Source organism: Epargyreus clarus, unplaced genomic scaffold (genome assembly GCF_041222505.1).
Source record: "Epargyreus clarus isolate Ecla_fem2 unplaced genomic scaffold, WU_Ecla_fem_2.2 ptg000026l, whole genome shotgun sequence".
Classification (NCBI taxonomy): domain Eukaryota; kingdom Metazoa; phylum Arthropoda; class Insecta; order Lepidoptera; family Hesperiidae; genus Epargyreus; species Epargyreus clarus.
This window is the reverse complement of record NW_027332233.1, coordinates 14653844-14674340: the sequence shown is the minus strand read 5'-3', so window position 1 is coordinate 14674340 and position 20497 is coordinate 14653844. Positions and strand designations below refer to the sequence as shown.

Sequence of the window (20497 nt, the reverse complement as noted above, 5' to 3'; positions counted from 1 at the left end):
ATACTATGTTTTACCTACCAAAGATCGACACTTGACAATTACTTCATAAGTAAATTTTGGATAAAATAAAGAGCGTTAGAGTAGGTATGACGCATTCCGCCTATAGAATCTTTTTGAAAAATATAATTGGCAATCTGTATGACAAACGCTACCGATACTTAAAGTTATCGGAATTCTCTTGTTAATTTGCTCCATTCGTTGAAAGATGCTATAAAAACTTATTGACCAGTTGTTCGACCACAAAAACCTTCGCCATAATAGACATTGTGCTAACAAACGAGTTTGTTTGTTTGTGTAGTTTCTATCGGCCGCTGTCGATGTCCGAAGCTCAAAGAAAGCTCGATGATAAACTGCCCGTTTACGTAACAGCATTTTTGTTATCCAACCAAATAGCATCGGACATCTTGAAAGTAGAGATGTTGTGGATATGAAATTTCGGATCTGGATTATGGATACGGATTTGTTAATAAAATTACTTCGGTACGGATACGGATATGGAATTATTTCGGTATATCCGATACTTCCGGATACGGTTAATATATTTTTAAGAAACTGTGAAAGTGAAAAAAAAATACATTTACATAGACGGCTTGCTGGGGTGAAAACTTTTTATAATAGTGTATCATTTAGAATCCGAAATAATTCGAAACTTGTTTATCGGATTCGGTTACGGTTTCGAATATATTTTATTTTCGGATATCCGATGGTCACGGTTACAGAGCTCCATACCTTCCCTGCTTGAAAGTCCGATCGTATCGCTCGAGTTTCGTAAGCCGTGTGCTATCGTACAATCGGTCCGAACTGAATCGGACGCGCTTCAAGAGATGCCCTTTTCGTGGTCTATGACGTCATAGTTATATTCGCTGATAGCGCTCTTCGTTTGTCTGATGCTCGAGTAGGTGTCAAGGAAACTCGATTTTTAATTAGGCTGATTAGGCAAGATTATTAGCTACATAAAATACCTTGTTGAAATCTAATGTCGTTTATTAAAATTCAGAATAATACTTCATACTAAGTAATAATAAAATTTAATAACATGCGCTAAAATTTAATAACAATAGATACTGAACGTATAGAAAAATTGGTTAACTTTTTCAATAGGAATTGCTATGCCACTTTTAATTATTCGAACCACGAATAAAAACGCGTCAGTCGAACCTCCTTTAAATTTACATATTAATAAACTTATTACAGTGCCGTGTGGTGCCGGCCTCGAATAGCACCACTCCCTCTCTTCCCGTGGATGTCGTAAGAGCCGACTAAGGGACAAATACCAGGAGATGGGCAGCAGCATTTTCCCGTGTAAGTATAACACCTACTGCGGTCACCAACACGCATGCCAGGCGCGGTGACTATGGCAATAACCCCCAATGATAGGTGCAGAAAAGCCACGGCCCCCAGTCCCCGGCGGCCCCGCTATTCCGGGCTATGGTAGCGGCCAAGGTAACGGCGGGGCAGGGGGTGCTAAGAATCCCCGGAAGAGAGTCGGCTACCACACACGACGACTTCTGCACCTGGCAACATACAATACCAGGACACTGAGGACCGACGAGAAGATACAGGAGCTGGAAGAAGAGATAGACAAGTTAAACTGGAGTATTTTGGGATTATCAGAAGTCCGAAGACAGGGGGAGGACACGGTAATCCTTAAATCCGGCAACTTGTTCTATCACCGGGAGGGCGAACACCTGTCTCAAGGAGGTGTCGGGTTCCTCGTCCACAAATCCCTCGTTAACAACGTGGTAACGGTCGACAGTGTGTCGGCAAGGGTAGCGTACCTTATACTCAGAATATCTAAACGGTATTCGCTGAAGGTCATACAGGTATATGCGCCGACGTCGACACACCCAGACGATGAGGTTGAGGTTATGTATGAGGACATAAGTAGAGCCATACATACCTCAAAAACCCATTTTACCGTTGTTATGGGGGATTTTAATGCAAGACTAGGCACGCGAAATGGTGACGAACTGAAGGTGGGGCCCTTTGGAATTGGACAACGGAACCACCGAGGCCACTTGCTTGCCAACTTCTTGGAGAGGGAAGACTTCTTTATGATGAACTCCTTCTACAAGAAGAAGGCACAGCGAAAGTGGACTTGGATAAGTCCCGATGGTACCGTCAAGAACGAGATAGACTTCATTTTGGCAGACAAACGGCACATATTTAATGATGTCTCTGTGATCAACAGGGTGAAAACCGGAAGTGATCACCGGATGGTAAGAGGCACATTAAATATCAACGTTAAGCTCGAACGGTCACGCCTGATGAAGTCTACGCTCCGCCCAACATCTGTCCAAATCCAGGGCTCCGAAGGCTTTCAGATTGAGTTACGAAACCGTTTCGCGTGCCTCGATTCTTGCGTTTCCGTGGACGATTTTAACACCCAGGTTGTAGCAACTGTCCACGAGGTAGGGTCTAAGTACTTCAAGGCCCACTCCAGTGGTAAGTCTCGAGTTCTCTCAGAGCATACTCTCGGTCTTATGCGGGAGAGACGAGAACTGTGTGTGCAGTCTCCAACCTCAATGTCGAAATACAGGCTGCTTAATAAACAGATCTCCCAAGGTAGGCGACGCGATTGGCGTTCTTATAACGCTAATCGCGTAAAAGACGCTATTGAGCGAAACCGAGGCTCTAAAGTGTTCGCAAGAGATCTGTGCATTGGGCAGAGTCTGTTGACGAGGTTGAAGACCGAGTCGGGCACCATAGTTTCGTCTAAGCCCGAAGTTCTGAGGGAGATCGAGAATTACTACGGACAGCTGTATACTTCTGCACGAGTTCCAGCCCGTAAGACTGTGAACGACAAACGTGCTAAGCTGACCCGACACTACACCGAAGACCTCCCGGAAGTCAGCCTGTACGAGATTAGAGGGGCTCTCAAACAGCTTAAAACCAACAAGGCACCGGGAGATGACGGAATCACAACAGAGCTGCTAAAAGCTGGCGGAAAACCCGTACTAGTGGCGCTCCAAAAGTTGTTCGATTCCGTGATCAATAGCGGAACTACCCCGGAAGCGTGGAGCAGAAGCGTAGTGGTACTGTTCTTCAAAAAGGGCGATAAAACCCTATTGAAGAACTACAGGCCCATTGCGCTTCTGAGCCATGTTTATAAGCTCTTTTCGAGGGTCCTCACTAACCGTATTGCACGCAGGCTTGACGACTTCCAGCCTCCCGAACAAGCCGGATTCCGAAAAGGCTACAGCACCATGGACCACATACACACGCTCCGGCAGATTATACAGAAGACCGAGGAGTATAATCTGCCGCTATGTGTTGCCTATGTGGACTATGAGAAAGCCTTCGATTCTATCGAGACCTGGGCAGTGCTGGAGTCCCTTCAGCGATGCCAGATCGACTATAGGTACATCGAGGTGTTGAAGTGTGTATACAAAGCCGCCACCATGTCAGTCCGAGTACACGATCAGAGGACGAACCCTATCCAATTGCAGCGGGGAGTTAGACAGGGCGATGTTGTATCGCCGAAGCTGTTCACCGCTGCGTTGGAAGATGTGTTCAAGCTGATGGAGTGGAAAGGTCTTGGCGTTAACATCAATGGCGAACACCTCACACACCTTCGATTTGCCGATGATATAGTCATCTTGGCAGATTCGCTGAGGGACCTCAGTAAAATGCTAGGAGACCTCAACAGTGCCTCACAACGGGTGGGTCTTAAGATGAACATGGACAAGACGAAAATCATGTCAAATGTCCATGTCACACCCGCACCGGTAGTTGTTGATGGCACTCCTCTCGAAGTTGTTGACGAGTACATTTACCTGGGACAAACGATCCGGATGGGTAAGTCCAACTTTGAGAGGGAGGTCACTCGAAGAATCCAACTCGGCTGGGCTGCGTTCGGGAAATTACGGAGTATCTTCTCGTCCAAAATTCCTCAGTGCCTGAAGTCGAAATTATTCGAGCAATGTGTGTTGCCAGTGATGACATACGGCGCCGAAACGTGGTCGTTTACTGTAGGCCTAGTTCGAAAGCTCAGAGTCGCTCAGCGTGCTATGGAGAGGGCTATGCTTGGTATTTCGCTACGAGACATGATTCGCAATGATGAAATCCGTAGACGAACTAAGCTTACCGACATAGCTCTCAAAATTAGCAGGCTGAAGTGGCAATGGGCCGGCCACATCGCTCGGAGGACCGATAACCGGTGGGGAAGGAAGGTCCTCGAGTGGCGACCACGCGTAGGCAAAAGGAGTTCAGGCCGCCCCCCGACCAGGTGGACCGACGACCTGAAGAAGACGGCGGGAAACCGCTGGCTTCAAAGGGCACGGGACCGGTTGGAGTGGCGCCAATTAGGGGAGGCCTATGTCCAGCAGTGGACCTCAAAAGGCTGATGGATGGATGGATGGATGGAAACTTATTACAAGTAGGTATACGTAATTAAGATTTAAGTACGTCATATAGCGAGTTATAAATAAAAAGCGATAATATTTTTTTGTCTAACAACATTAAAAGCAACATGATTCCGCGGTTTCCATTACGACACGTCGGTTATTAAAGCGCCGTATCTTTGGTAATTTTACGCGTGTCCATTGTTATTTTCGAATGTTGCCAGTTGGTCGGTGGCCGTGAAAAATTATACAAACTAAAATCTGTTTTATAAACAAAATATCAAATATATCTTCCTTACGCAAAACTAACCGACATTGTATAGAAAATAGTCTTCAAAATTCTAGGTATTGGTTGTTTGTTTTAAACGATTTGATTCTTCGTTCATTTTGTTTGTGTGGATTTGTACGTGGCTAAGCCTGATGAGCTGAGGATTTCGGATACAATCCGATACGATCGGATCGTTTACGCTAATCAGATACCTAATACTTGCCTATACATAATATATTCTAGAAATATGAATGAATTTTGATTTCCATTCTAGGTCTGAGTATTTTTATCTACTCGTACTTTCTGTGTGCAAAGGACAACAGATCGTGATTACTTCTATTAAAAGTCCGAATAAATTTAACCAAAATATGTAACTATTTTAGTCCTTAGTTATTTATTGATCCGTATTTCGACAGCTGAAGCTATATTTATGTCTGTATTTATATAATGTTATTAAACTACAACTCAGAGACTATTGAACCCGTTAAATTTTTATCGATATAGCCATAAATCATTCTATGGATCTAGTTGTAGTAATGATAGCGATTACAAAAGAGGAATCTTCAAAAACAATAAAATAATTCTTCTTCGTATGTTTATATTGATGTTTTGAATTGTAAATTTACTTTCTCCGTTCGTTAATTGGCAGTTGTGTTAATAAAAAAATGTTTGCGTAACAATTTTCTAAAGTCGTATGTTATGAAATGCCTCGTCCATATAATTTATTCTTATCCAGTTTATTACTTATTAAAAATTTTAAGAATATTTGTTATAAGTTAGTGACATTAAATAGCCTATCAATATTAATGTATGGTTTTTTATAGTTCATAAAAAGGAGTACGACATTTTTAATATAATTTTACTCACAGTCGTCATTTTAAATTAATTTCTCTTTCAGATATTATAAGGAAAAATAAAATGAAAAGTATAGATGTAACACACGGATGTAATTATGCAACGATGAGCAACTATTATATAGGTAGTAGGATGTTATGAAATTCCATTTTTCCGTAAATAATTATGTCATTCGTAAATGACGTAAAATTACAATATCCATAGATGAGGTGAAGCTGTTGTGTATTCACTACTGCTATATAGATACAGATTATGGATTAACAAAGGCTTTAATCAGACAAAGAAACTAATTTACTGTAGGATTTTAGATTAAATAAATTCGTGGAAATTTTATGGAGCTAATATATTCATATGAGCGACTGACTGCTCGCGTTGATGACCAGTGATCGATGATCTTTGTCGCTAGTATGTTACCTTCCTAACTCTCTTTACTACTCCTAATACTGTACATTAATGCCATTTATAAATGTCATTATCGACCACAATTACAGACGATACTCAAGTTTTACGATCGCTTTGATCTAGTATTAAACCTTCCCATTAGGACAAGTGAGTAAGAGTAAACTTGTTCAGTGCTTATTACAGGTGAACGATATCGTTGACGGATGCCTCCGCTAAGGAAGCTAAGTGAGCTCAAACACCGCAAATTGACCCTAATGGCTCCGAGGCAGAAGACAAACAGTGACGAATATCGCTAAACAAGCCTCATTAGGCCGTAGTTACTTCGGTCAATACGGCGTTCGGTGTTGCACGAACGTGCGTTTTAAACACGATTGTGCAATATTTTATGGGGAACCCTTCCTTGAGAATCTTGCACGAATAGTGTTTGAATTTCCTTAAGATAAATGCTAGATCCCTTGTTTTGTTACTTGATTTTAAGATGAATCAAGCGTTCTAACGCCCGTAGCTAATAAAAATCTATACAATTTTTAACCTATCAAAAATTTAAATTTGACAATGTCTAGTATTAAGAAATAATAGTAAATGGATTATTAATAACGGTTTTAAGGCTATCAGACCAACTATCTGACCACTTATCAAGATATGAAATAGTATGGATCGTACTTATTTATGGTTTGCATAATATAATATTAGTGAATTAAATTAAAATACAAACCAAACTGCTAATAAATATTATAGCGGATTATTCAATTATGTAAATCAAAGTAAGATAAAACTCTAATTTCATCTAAGCTTCGTCATTAACTTTCTAAAGTGAGTAAAATAATTATAATCCAATTTCGGCAAGACACGGCCTCTGTGCCATTCCCTCGAAACGCAATAGTTCATTTTAAACAACCACAAAGGTTGGCAATTTGAAAATTGTTCGTATCAGCAATCCAACCGCACTATGCCCTTTTAGATCTACTCGTGGATTGTATAATTGAGGCGGCCGACAAATTGATTTTGGAATTGCATTTTGCAATCAGCGAGCTACGTTTAATGTGATACAACACGTAGTTTTGTGTAATACAACTAACATAATTCATACGCTTTGTTGTTGTGTAAATTATATTCGTGATAATTTTGTGTGTTGGGCAAATTCTTCGAATGGGAGTCAAAACAGTTAATAGGCACTTGTAGTGATTAACTAACACTTCCCTTATATCCCACAATGGGACACGAGTTTTAAAACATGTGTTAATGGGAAAAGGTTTGGTTTAGTGATAGACTTATGATTTTTACATACAGTAAGGCCTTCGATGCTTATCAACATCAACTTTCTATCCTCTGATAACATTCATGACCGACAACTGCCCTTCGGAAGTACGAAAGGGCACTTGAAATTAAACTACTAACGGGGTCAGCAATCGAACTTCCGGACACGCCTGATGTTCTTGATTTTGTAGATTGATTAATAATGCAGTAATTAGGAAGTTATACATATTACGTCAAGTCATCCCTTAATCCCACATGCGGCTTTATTTACTACATTTTCGTCAATTATAAACAAAATAAAAGCGTATTAAAAACATTCCAATTAACGTACAAGTTTACACACATTGCATTAACGAAACGTTTTATCGCGTATCAATAACAAATTATGTCTTAATCAATCAATCAGATACAAAGACCGGTGCTCAATCATTGTTTCGAAATGTTATTGAAGCCATAAAAGCGTATTCAAACGAACGAAAATACGTTAATTCATATTCATTTGTCTTACATTTTTTTATGCAATTCAATGAGCATGTAATCCACCTGATGATAGGTAGTAACTGCCACCTATGGACAACTGCAATCAACCCTCTAATATTGGAGTCGTACATAAGTTCGGTCTTAGATTCATTGCCACATCTAAAGACTAAGTTAGAATGTCTCATCTAAGTTTGCGAAACCCATCAAACACAACAGCGTTTGACACATCAAATATAAAGTAGAAAATTCAAAATTACAAGCTCGTATCTTGCGTGTATATGATGCAAAGATCGTTCAAGCGACAAGTTTATGCGGTCGTAAAATCATTCATCGGTTTTTATTCAAGTGTAACGTTATTTTGTTTCAGGTACATTGATTGTTAGCTGCCGTTTCGTGCCGGGAATGGGCCACAAAACTTTGTGACTCAATTTTCTCTCCGGTGCCAAATTCTCCGTAATGGAGTTGTTCAACTTTGACACCGCGCTTGCGACATGTTGTGAGTGGTGTATGTTATCGTCTTTGTCGATTTTTTATATATATTTTAAAACTTTTGTCAATCAAGATTTAGTTATGATCGATAAATTTTAATTGATTGTAATTTTATTATGAGGAGTCAGACCGTCCCAATTTGACATCATAGGTGCTTGAAAGCTCTGGATATATGTCACAAATTTTGCATGCTTGTAAATCTTTACGAAGTTTATTAGTAAGTACCGCCCGTCTATTCAATTGTGTATACATCTCTAAAATGGCATGTTTCACAAAATACACAAAAAGCGTTCATCCTACTAATTCCAAATTGCATTTTATTAGTTTTCATTACGAATTTCTTCATATACCATCTAGCACATATGTTTTCTACATCGTAAATTGTTAATGCTCAACGTGAGCATTCTCGTACTCGTAAATTGGTTCAAAAATAATCGGGTTAAAATATTTAAAAAAATAAATGAAGTCCGCTTAAGCTTATAACACAGTCCACCAAAACGTAAAGTCATGTGAGTTTGGCAACTTTTCTTAATGTATTATTATGAGTCACTTAAGCCTCGCTTTGTTTCTGTCCATTTGTATTCAACTCCGAAACGTAAGAGATCGATGATTCAATACAAAGGAATCGCTGTGATGAACTAATGTTTGTGAGGCGCTATGTCCATCATTCTATGCTAATTTCAGCAGTCCTACATAATTGAATGGGAACACGTGTTGTGTTTATTAATTAATTGCACATTTTATTTAGTTTTGTAATTATTTTGCATGGAAATTAAAAAATATGTGTATCTCTGTTTTTTCGAATACTTACACTTTTCGTATTTACATTATCAGTGTGTTCAAAGATGGTAGATTCTTAATACGGCTACGATGTCACTATCACCACATTTATTTGTATCTTACAACTACAATATGAGACGCTGCCCCGATTTGTCTCGAAGGGAATAAGCTCTTCAGACACAGCATCCCATTTGTGTCCGATCTTGGTCTTAATAATCTAGTTCCGTAGGGGTTGATGCATAGACGGCAGTTACCATTTAGCATCACATGGCACGTATGCTCTTTTGATACTTCCTTAAAAAAATGCACTGTGTTTACATTAAACGTGTTGTTCCCAAATGTGTTGTAAGTCCAAATCACATGGTGTAATTGAATAACAAGATAAAAACATTTAAAATCAATTATTTTATATTTATATGACGTGCTCAGCTTTAAATGTTTCATACGATTTCATTTCTACTTAAATAACTTTTATTTTATTAAAGCCTAAACGACAAAAGCGGTTAAGTTTTAAGAGCACTACCAAAAACAAATTACCTTATCTGTCCGTATGAGTAGGGTTGCCGATTTTAATCGTTTTTATCGTTTTATTATAATATTTATCTCCACTATAATAATATTTCGATATATGGTGCGTTTCAAAAAATAGTATTTAAGGGGAAAATAAAAAAGAATAAATATCTTATTGCATTCTTTTGGGTACAATAAAATATTTTTTTTAATATACAACTTTATAAATGAATAATATATTTTTGTGTATACTATTTGAATATAATATGTAAGAGTACATCTTTTATGAAACGTTATGTAGAGCCACAATTTAGTCCAACACTATAAATTATAGTACAGTTGGCAACCCTACGCACGGCGCTCGACTCCGTACCATAATCGGATTAAAGTCAATGAATCATTTATTACGCAACTACTTAAAATTTCTCTTTCACGAAACTTATTATGTGTTAGATAAGATAAATTTAAATCTCAGATCTTCGCCGCATACTGTGCTTTTGTGGATTAATCAAGGGTGCGGATTAAATTAAGTGTTACTGTTATTGTTTTTGAGAATCATCGCTTCGACGTGAGAGAAATGCTAAAGTGATTAATTAAATCATTGATAATTACATAGTAATAATATAAGTATGAGTGCTTCATTATTCTTAGCAAGTCATAAGCTTTTCAGATAGATTTTTAGCATGCAACCACATTTTGTAGCAGCTTTTAAATTATAAAACATAGACGTATTAAACCTTTATGTTTCTATATAAAAATGAAATGAAATTATTTATTACATACAATAGCACTAAACATTGTCAGTTGCAATGTTTACTTAGACTCTTCCCGAATCGTAACTAAATAGAAAATAGGAGAAGTAAAAAGTTGAATAAGTTGTATTAACAATATTTTCGTCAAAAGTGTATTTACAAAGTACGTGTATCCTCAAACACTTTCAGATCCTAATCGATCCGTTGACAAAGCCCAGGTCTGCGGCCGCCGGTGACCTTGCCTCCCGCGTTCCAACTCACCTGCGATTTTAATACGAAACACTTATGATTTATGATAATGACATCGCACAGTGAAAGTGTTTTGATGCGACTAAGGCCGGCCTTTTCAAAGTGTCCAGAGTATTAGGGTTGCCAACAGTATTGTATATAGGTTCTCATGGTAAAATATATTTTACTTAATAAGACATTTTTTAATGTAAATTCTTTACAGCATGAGAGTAACCAGTTAGTAATTAATTTTACTGGTACTTTAACATTTTTATTTTCAAAGCACGGCATTTTTTTCTTTTATCAATGCAAAAGGAAGCAAGAACTATAAAAATAAGTTATAGTTTTTTCATAAAAAAATAATTTACTAACAAGTTTCTGTTTTGACGTTTCTTATAAAATTAATTTTTGTTCGACTTGCGGTGGCACTGACGTATCCCCAGATATTATTGGAGTGTAATATGCATCTTATTGTTTATACATAGTAGTAGATACCATAATATCGGGAGAATGTGGGCAACCCTACGGGTGATTGATGTTGGCTATTCAACCTTCGTTTTTCTATCTTTTCATACTTTTCCTTTACGATTGAATAGCATTCCGGCTGATTGTGTGTCGCTGTTTACGCGGTATTCACGATGAATGATTACCACTCTGGGTCAACGCACTTGAAATTTCTTTACATGCATGCGGATTTTCCCCTTATTTCTCGGTTCACTTGTTTGCGACTTACGTACACTTTGGGACCTTTTAATTTTCATGTGTCGAAATATATTGTTCCTGTAATGCTATTTGGTACATAAATTTAAATTAATATTAATAAATCCCTAAGTCAATACAATGAGTTGACAGTCGTTCAACTAAGATTCAAACAAATCCATTTGTATGCCTCTAAATATTTTCCTTATTGTAGTGTATGTACGAGTCTATGGTGTGTAGACGGCAGGTTTGAAATTAACGGGCAATTAACTAAACAAACGTACATAACGTTTTGCAACCGGTGCGTTGTCGGTGCACTGCGGGATTGTGCCGTGACCGAGCACTTTTCTATGGACGCAATTGGATTGTGGGTTTTATTTGTGACGGACCCGAACTGAGTGAATGGGATAATATTGCCAGTCGTACAAACAGTTCAGTGGTTCATAACCATAACGCGAACTTATTGATTTGAAAATATGTGCATTTGAAAACATTTGAGTGCAATCTGTAAAATTTATTTAGAAATAATTACAAAAATTTAGATTGTCTATTATTATTGAACCCAAATTGTGGTGATTGATTGAATAACTTATTGCTCCTCAATTCACTCACGAAGCAAACGAGTTCTATAATATGTTTTTAGTTTCAGAATAAATTCTGAGTTGAACCTGATATCCCTAAATTTTATTTTATTTACACTTGCACGTGTTATTTTTATTTACCTTGAACAAAGTAAAAAACCGTATAAAAGATAATGGTGCTTTTAGAGTGACTTTGTTCTTTAAAATGTAGTACAAAAATTAATATGGATCTCGTGAATAACTTTTAACAACGTTCTAACGAAGAACATGAGATAAAAAAGAACCTTGTTAGAATTATAAATCTGGCACCGTCTAAATTTGGTTAACGATATGTATGTTAATCTGTGCTTTGTTCCGTTCGTTGGTCTAAGGTTCGCACTCCACTGAAAATGTGAAGCGAATAAAATGAAAGCATGAAATGAATTATTATACAAATTGCCGATAAAGCTGAATGTCCCCGCTAAACTACAAAATATGAAACACCATTTCATCACTCACGGGTAGTTGTGCGATTTATCTAAATATGTTTACATAATATATTACACAATTGGTGAAACTTAGCCATTGACTTGATTTAATTATTTTTAAAACTTTCTCAATGACTTTATAATCCTTTGTATTTGTACCATACTTTTTAAATGGTCCAATCATTAATTATTGAAATAAAAAAGATTCTAAAAGCGCCATTTTAATGTATTTGCATGAACACTGTAATCAATGACCACGCTTATATAGGTTTTGATGATATGTGTGCACTGAACGTCCTAAAATGTAAAATATCTTCGCTTTATCGACGCTGTGGTACTGTGCTGAGTCTTTATCAAAATTAGCATAGAATAGTATGCAGGTAAATTTCCTACTTCCGCGGCATTTTCGTTCGGCTCTGCTTGACAACGGGTGAATCGTTGCTCGCCTTGTTTAATTACGTTTTTGAAATTTAAGATCAGCTATAACAAGTTTTTATGAGCCGTAAATGTAAGCGTGTTCATAAGTAGCGACTTATCTAAACGACTTTTCTTTTGTAATCTTCGTTAAAATTGTATGCTCACTTAATATGTAATTCATATGAACTGTCTACTGTCTAGACTGTTGAACCATGTGTTTCAATTTACTGTGTTATCTAGGTTACCCATGTGCTCTAAGATCTAATCTTCAGGAACTCTATATATCTGACCGTCTGTAGTTGATTCTTGGTAAAAGAAATTGTTTATATTGGTTCAGTTGAGAAGGCAACCTAAAATGCGTTATCAGATGGCAAAGTTTTACTTTCGTAAAAAAAATAGTGTCAAAAAGTAATTTAAAAAATCAGTCGTCAGTGCGGAGTGATTTCGTATGACGCGTTTTTATTTCGCACCCGTAATTACGTGTTTACGCGCCACCGGAGCCGTAAAACCGGGTGCGAAGTGCCGATTACGGCATGCGGTACCCTACCGAGGTGTTAAAACAAGTTGTTTTAATGCACTCACGCCTTATGCTGTAATTTACGGCTTCAGTCCTCATTAGCCTTGGAATATTACTGCCTGTTTAACACCGTTACTGATACTCGCCTCTGTAAATGGACGCGCAATTTTTTCACGCCGTTTACGAAACGAAAAATTCGCGCGGTGTACGGTGTTTCTGTTGACAAATCGAAAGCGACGTAACGGGACCGACCCGATTATGTTTCGTGATGTTATACATAAATCACGAATTAATCTTACCAATTAAGAAAATGTCAATATTTATTCATTTCACTAGAAATCAGGTTAAATGGAGCTTTGACTGGATTTTGTGAAGAAGTATTTGATTATTTGGACATTAAATGTAACATATATTATATGCCAAATATTTTCAACTTCAGAGAATTTCTTACTACTTAGTAAAACATAAATTAATTATTTTACATACAAGAATTTACTAAGATCCAGTTTATTCACTCGTTAATCAAAGTTACTATGTACCATATGGAAGGTAGTATATTAAACAGTAATTATGCGCAATAATGTTGAGTCTTTAAGGTTTCCTGGGTACGATAAAAATAGCGACACATCGCTATATTAGATTACCTGCGGCGGCAGTCTCGACATAGATAGCGATCGCTTAGCGACCGAATTCGGTTGATAAGTCATACCGATCGTAATTTAACGATTTTTGGTAGTCTCGACTGTAAAAACTATCGACTGTCATAGCAATCATATCGAATTCATTTGTCAACTTTACGATATTCGCAAAACATTTATCGTCTAAATTTGACAGCCCGATAAATGATCGTTACGATCGTTAAGGTATTTAAACTACAATTAGTTCCAAAAGAATTACATATTTAACTTAGGCGTATTTAGCTTATAATATTTTTGAGCTTAGCATCGTCGCAAAACGGCCAAGCGGCGACGTATCATGAAAAATTGACGTAATGAACAAAATTGAGATGAAGATGAGTTTCTGAAGCTATCATGTTCTTTGGGTTTACAATAAAGCATATTTGTACTGTATTCATTAATTCATTTATTATATGTTAGGTGCTTAGACCTTAGGCCCTTAGTCTTGGGTAATGACACCCATAAAAAAATCAACAAATTCTCTTGAGCGTAATATAATATGTTTATTCTCAAAATATGACATATTAAAAAACATTATTGTTTTTCTTCTTAACCTTCTTATTTTTGAGACATCCACATTTTATTCAAAAGCATTGTAGCTTCTGCTTGCACCTTATCTGCTTCAGCGTACATGTTGGAGGGCTCCGCCTGTGGATAGTTGACAAACTTTAGGTAATCACATACAAAATCTTAACTATATTAAGGGATTAATATTATAAAAAGTACTTTCTACTTACTTTTTGGAATTCGACGTAGATGTCATTTGCGAACACCCCGGCCGTTGCAACACACTGTTGCCGTCGGCGCACCCATTTTACTTTACAACGACTTTACTTAAAGACTCCAAAAAACTGAACCACTTTTTTGTTGGCGTATAATCAGTTTACAATGTTGACATTGTCTCCATAACCTTTCAAACAGATTCACATAGCAAACGTCAAATTGGCTAGTGTTGCAGTAATATACAGTATAATGTCCACTGATTTTATTACAATTCTAGATATATTAAAACTTTATCACTAAAATGAATCAGATTTATAAAAACATATTTACTTAGAATATTTCACATACTTTTTTAGTAATTGCCAAAATGAATTAATTAGTTTTATTAAATTAACTTCACCAATTCTGCCTTACATTTTTTAAGTTGCAACATTTCTTGATATAAATTGTCACTGCTATGAATACGGATTTCGCTATCGTACCGACGTTTCAAGTACCGACTTTGCGTGGAGGGGCGGCAGTCTCGACATTCGTAACGAATCTGACGTTAACTATCGATCGCTAAATCTTAACGAAAAATATTGCTTGCAGAAATCTTCTTTACGACAAATGCAAGTCTTGACTACTCAAATTCCACGCAAAGTCGGTACTTGAAACGTCGGTACGATAGCGAAATCCGTATTCATAGCAGTGACAATTTATATCAAGAAATGTTGCAACTTAAAAAATGTAAGGCAGAATTGGTGAAGTTAATTTAATAAAACTAATTAATTCATTTTGGCAATTACTAAAAAAGTATGTGAAATATTCTAAGTAAATATGTTTTTATAAATCTGATTCATTTTAGTGATAAAGTTTTAATATATCTAGAATTGTAATAAAATCAGTGGACATTATACTGTATATTACTGCAACACTAGCCAATTTGACGTTTGCTATGTGAATCTGTTTGAAAGGTTATGGAGACAATGTCAACATTGTAAACTGATTATACGCCAACAAAAAAGTGGTTCAGTTTTTTGGAGTCTTTAAGTAAAGTCGTTGTAAAGTAAAATGGGTGCGCCGACGGCAACAGTGTGTTGCAACGGCCGGGGTGTTCGCAAATGACATCTACGTCGAATTCCAAAAAGTAAGTAGAAAGTACTTTTTATAATATTAATCCCTTAATATAGTTAAAATTTTGTATGTGATTACCTAAAATTTGTCAACTATCAACAGGCGGAGCCCTCCAACATGTGCGCTGAAGCAGATACGGAGCAAGCAGAAGCCACAATGCTTTTGGCAGAGGCAATGAATAAAATGGGGATGTCTGGAAAAATAAGATGGTTAAGAAGAAAAACAATAATGTTTTTTTATTGTGTCCATATTTTGAGAATAAACATATATTATGGTCAAGAAAATTTGTTGATTTTTTATAGGTGTCATCACCCAAGACTCTAAGGGTACCCCTTATCAGCACCTAATATATTATAAATGAATCAATGAATACAGTATAAATATTCTTTATTGTAAATCAAAAGAACATGATAGCCTCAGAAACACAACTTCATCCAAATTTTATTCATTACGTCGATTTCTCATGATACGTCGCCGCTTTACCGTTTTGCGACGATGCTCAAGCTCAAATATATTATAAGCTAAATACGCCTAAGTTAAATACGACTTTTTTTGGAAATAATTGTAGTTTAAATACCTTAACGATCGTAACGATCACTTATCGGGCTGTCAAATTTACACGATAAATGTTTTGCGAATATCGTAAAGTTGACAAATGGATTCGATATGATTGCGATGACAGTCGGTAGTTTTCATAGTCGAGACTACCAAAAATCGTTAAATTACGATCGGTAAGACTTATCAACCGAATTCGGTCGCTAAGCGATCGCTATCTATGTAGAGACTGCCGCCGCAGAGCGTGTAAACGTGTAATCATAACGTGATCCGGGTTGCGTTGTAACTGCGTTTTACTTAGGGATAAGGAAGGATAGATTATGATTTTATGTATTCACCATACTTGTACCTAATATGTAATGGATCTTTGCTCTCAGCGTCAGCAATGTTTACCCTCTCCTATTCCGACTGTTGTATGAAAAATTAGCAGATGAATACAAGATAATGTAATGGCTAAAGACACAAAAAGTTTCAGACTTTTAGCATGATAAATTAAAGCATATGTTTTATGAGCTTACAAAGACATCGTTTAATGTGTATCGGACTCTCGGATCGGATCGAATTTTTGTTGTTGTCATTGTCAAAACGAAAATACGACTAACATAATGAATTATACGAACTATTGTTACAGCCCTCTAAGCCGCCTTTTGTCTAACCGCGGACAAATGTCTCTCTGCATAACTGGGGGTGAATAAGAGTTTATGGCTTAGTTCACTTCTTAGCTCCAATCAAAACATTCATGAAGCTTCCAGCAAGTTTAACGACTACTATTCAGTAAAGCCCTCCAATGTACGGATAGCATAAAAGGCAAAAACCGACCAACTCGCGGCCGTCATTACTTAACATTGTACATCAATTACACTATACTCAAACCACGGTCTACATGTTCTCTGACTTATAGGGCACTATATATAATATAGCGTAGTTAAACAAATTTCTATCAATGTTTATTGGGTATCAGCAACATCAACAATAGACAAGCCATTAGTCATAAACGTGCAGAGCACACATTGCAAACGTATGTTAATTGGTATAATATTTGAATGAGTGGACGAGATGCGAATACGTTTCTACCTCGAGGCATGATGTGTAGCCGCTCTAAGGTGTAAACACACGATCTTGGTTTGCACATACATTAGCATACGATTACCACAGTTCGATCGGCAGTCGGCACCCATTCACAGTACATCGCGGAACTCGCATGGTGCACACGTGGTGGCTTGCACGTGCGTGTGACGTAATACTTGAATCAGCGGACGTGAAGATGAACGATTCTGATGTTATGTTATATTTAAAGTCAGATTGTGATCGTCTGTTCACGTTGTCATGTTTGTTCCAATGTGTAGGCAGTTCCAATATTAAGCTCTGGTCTCCATTCGAAATGGGGATGTCATTGATAATCTCGAACTGGACTTCGCATTTTTATGAGACCTTTATGAAAGGTTAACCTGAATTCATTCAGAAAAATCATTATTCATTTCTTACATGCATATACCTAACTTTGAAAATCAGATAAAACTTGCTAGAATCAGAATCGCGGCACAACATCATGGTTCAACATCACTCTTATCTGATTTACATTTTCAAAAACGGTGAAATACTTAAAGATGTTGTGTCGTACAACGGAATAACACAAAACGACAGAGCATAGTTAATTTAGGATACATCGTATGTAGTTTCTCAGATAAAGATCGTCATAGTATCTTACATAAGCGTCCCAGATATGTCATGTTGTATCTTTCCTGTTTAGTTGAAGGAGGGATCTTACATAAACAAGATGTGCCGTCAATGTTGCGTCTATGCCCTTAATGTTAATAAGAAAACAACTAATAATAAAATAAAAGTACAAAAATGATAAATGAATAATCGACGTGTACAGATGAATATAATAAACTGAAATGTAATATGATGACTCATATTTATTTTTGATTAGGTCCAGTCTCAGAAATCTAGGAATGTATATACCATCTACTTACGGTCTTTGCCGAGAAGATACAAAAAAATAATAACAAAATATTAACATTTATGTATATCATGTTTCAAAGAACCATCAGCGCTTACGTCGTAATATCCCTTTGAAGACTGCAATACCGCAGACGAACATGCTCCTAGTATACTCATATGTACATCACCCAGTTAATGTGTTAGTTAATAGCTATATACAATCTATTTGTGACTAACTATGTATATGTATCATCTATTGTATTATTGAAAGACCGGCGGTCTAATAATTTCATAACTAACAATTTGTGGCCACAAAAACCAAGTATTTCTAGTTAAACTCGTACCTGTCTAGAAACTTGCGTGTCATCCTTGTCAAGCGTATGCACAAAAACGCGATAATATATGTGTGTGTGTGTGTGTGAGTTACACACATTGACCCTGTTGAAAATGTATAAAAAGCGGTTGTGGCTTTAATAAGAGTGGTTGTCGTCGCTGTATGGCTTATGATGTGGTCCGAGTTCTATTAGATTCGATGTTCAATGTCAACAGATTACTTGTGCGACTAGAGCATCTAAAGCACGGCCAAAAGGAAGCATTAATGGGTTTGATACTCGACTCGACCTATATATCGTACATAGATTTACACCGTCTACATATAGTTGTACTAACGTTACTTGCCACGACGGTACATAAGGTACAAAACAAAAAAAAGCTTTCTACACTCACAGCCCCAGACTAGGATTCCCTGTGTCGTACACACATAGACAAATACACAAATACCCAGACCTAGAAACAGAAATCGAAATTCATCATTTAGATTTTTGTCTGGCCGGGGATCGAACCCGGGACCCTTTGCGCGTCAGACCGGTATGGTGGCCGCTCCTCCACGCGGTTCGTCGAGCTGTTGGGATAGAGGTCATGATTTTTAACAGAGTAGATACAGACAACGCCCTGACCAATTAGACCACCATTTCCGAAGGTCTCTGTATTGCAGGTTAGAAGAAATGTAATCTGTACTTATGAACAAATAAAAAAATCTATTTTAGTTCCTTAACAAGTTGCTTAGAAATATAGTACAGTGGGGGACATTTTATTTAGGACGCGTTGCACAACACTGAGCACAAAGGGAATATTGAGTGATTAGTCGCGCGAATTTTACACTCGAATGGACTTAAAAAAGGATGAAAGGGCATCCACTCCACCATATGCGTGATTTCGCATTTTAATACGCCGGTGAATAGGTTTTTTTGTGTGCCCCGCCGCCAACTCACTTGCTCGTAATGACTATGAGTTTTTATGTTTGATTGCAAATTGTTTACTGATCTTGATTTTTTGTGAACGTTGCGCATCGACGTGCAGTCTGCCTAGTCTGTCGTTAATGGCTGCCCTTATTTATCGTGTCCGGTGTTAAATCAGCAGCATTTTTAAAACAAAGTTTGTTATTTATACGATTATTTTGAATGTTCGGTGGGAACGAGAGAATGTAACTAAAATGCGTTAGATTGTTAAGATTTTTGCACTTACATGCATTACACATAGAGTGAGCTCGTGGCACTTTCAAGCCCTGAGAGTGTCTACATCTTTTGTAAGATGTAGTTGAGGAAACTAAATGTTTACAATTATTAACTAATTATACTTAACGAGTTGCGGGAAGTCGCCATATAAGATACGAGTTTTAAGCCTGCCTTAATATTGGGGAGAGACTCATTCGTGCATATAAAAGGGTTGCAGTTATGTGCGATTTACAAACTTAAACGATGTCCGATATAAGGTAAAGGTAAGTGAGGTGGTCGAGCCACGATAAAGATTCCACCATCTTTTGAATTCAGTCGCCTTAGAAAGACCATTTGAGAAAAGTAGGTACTTATCCGGCCGTCGCAACAAGCCACAAGTACAATGGAGCAATCGGACAATTGCGTCTAATGTGCGACAATAAAGCGGTGTTATTTTCATATCGTGCAAGGTCGCGAAACGGAAGATGTATGTAATATTTTAGTATTCACAAAACTGCCAAAGCGGGCTACATATGTTTTATTCGTATAAGAAAATAATGGTGTACTTAATAAAACTATAACACTGATGAAGAACTGATTGACACACACCTCATACCAGTGAATCTGAAATTTGCACAGGAGGTACCCATACAATATACCTATATTTGCAGTTTTAAAAAATCCAACTCCTAAGGAATGTGCATGTTTTATTGCTATTGAATTATAGATAGTAGTGTTTTATGTAGTCTTTTAGAATACATATGAGATCAAGGTTCCTTCGGCAATGTACTTGTAAACACTCGAGACGCTGCCAGCGAGATTAGTCGAGATACGAAACTCGGTTGCGTGTTACTAATTAACTAATAAAGTACATAGAACAGACCCATACATCATATGACTCCATAGTATTCTCGGCGTCAATAATTCATTAAAACGAGTCGCCG

At 37.1% G+C, this 20497-nt stretch overlaps 1 protein-coding gene across 9 annotated transcripts in view; it reads left to right on the top strand.

The window, feature by feature from the left end:
* RhoGAP19D (Rho GTPase activating protein at 19D) overlaps positions 1-20497 on the top strand; it is a 438348-nt gene that overhangs the window by 235532 nt on the left and 182319 nt on the right. For 2 of the 9 annotated variants that reach the window (XM_073087324.1, XM_073087323.1), the window contains exon 2: positions 7973-8101. The exons of the other annotated variants lie outside the window; for them this stretch is intronic. The gene's annotated coding sequence lies outside the window, so the exon portion shown is untranslated. The remainder of the gene's footprint in view (positions 1-7972; positions 8102-20497) is intronic. 9 annotated transcript variants of the gene reach the window in all.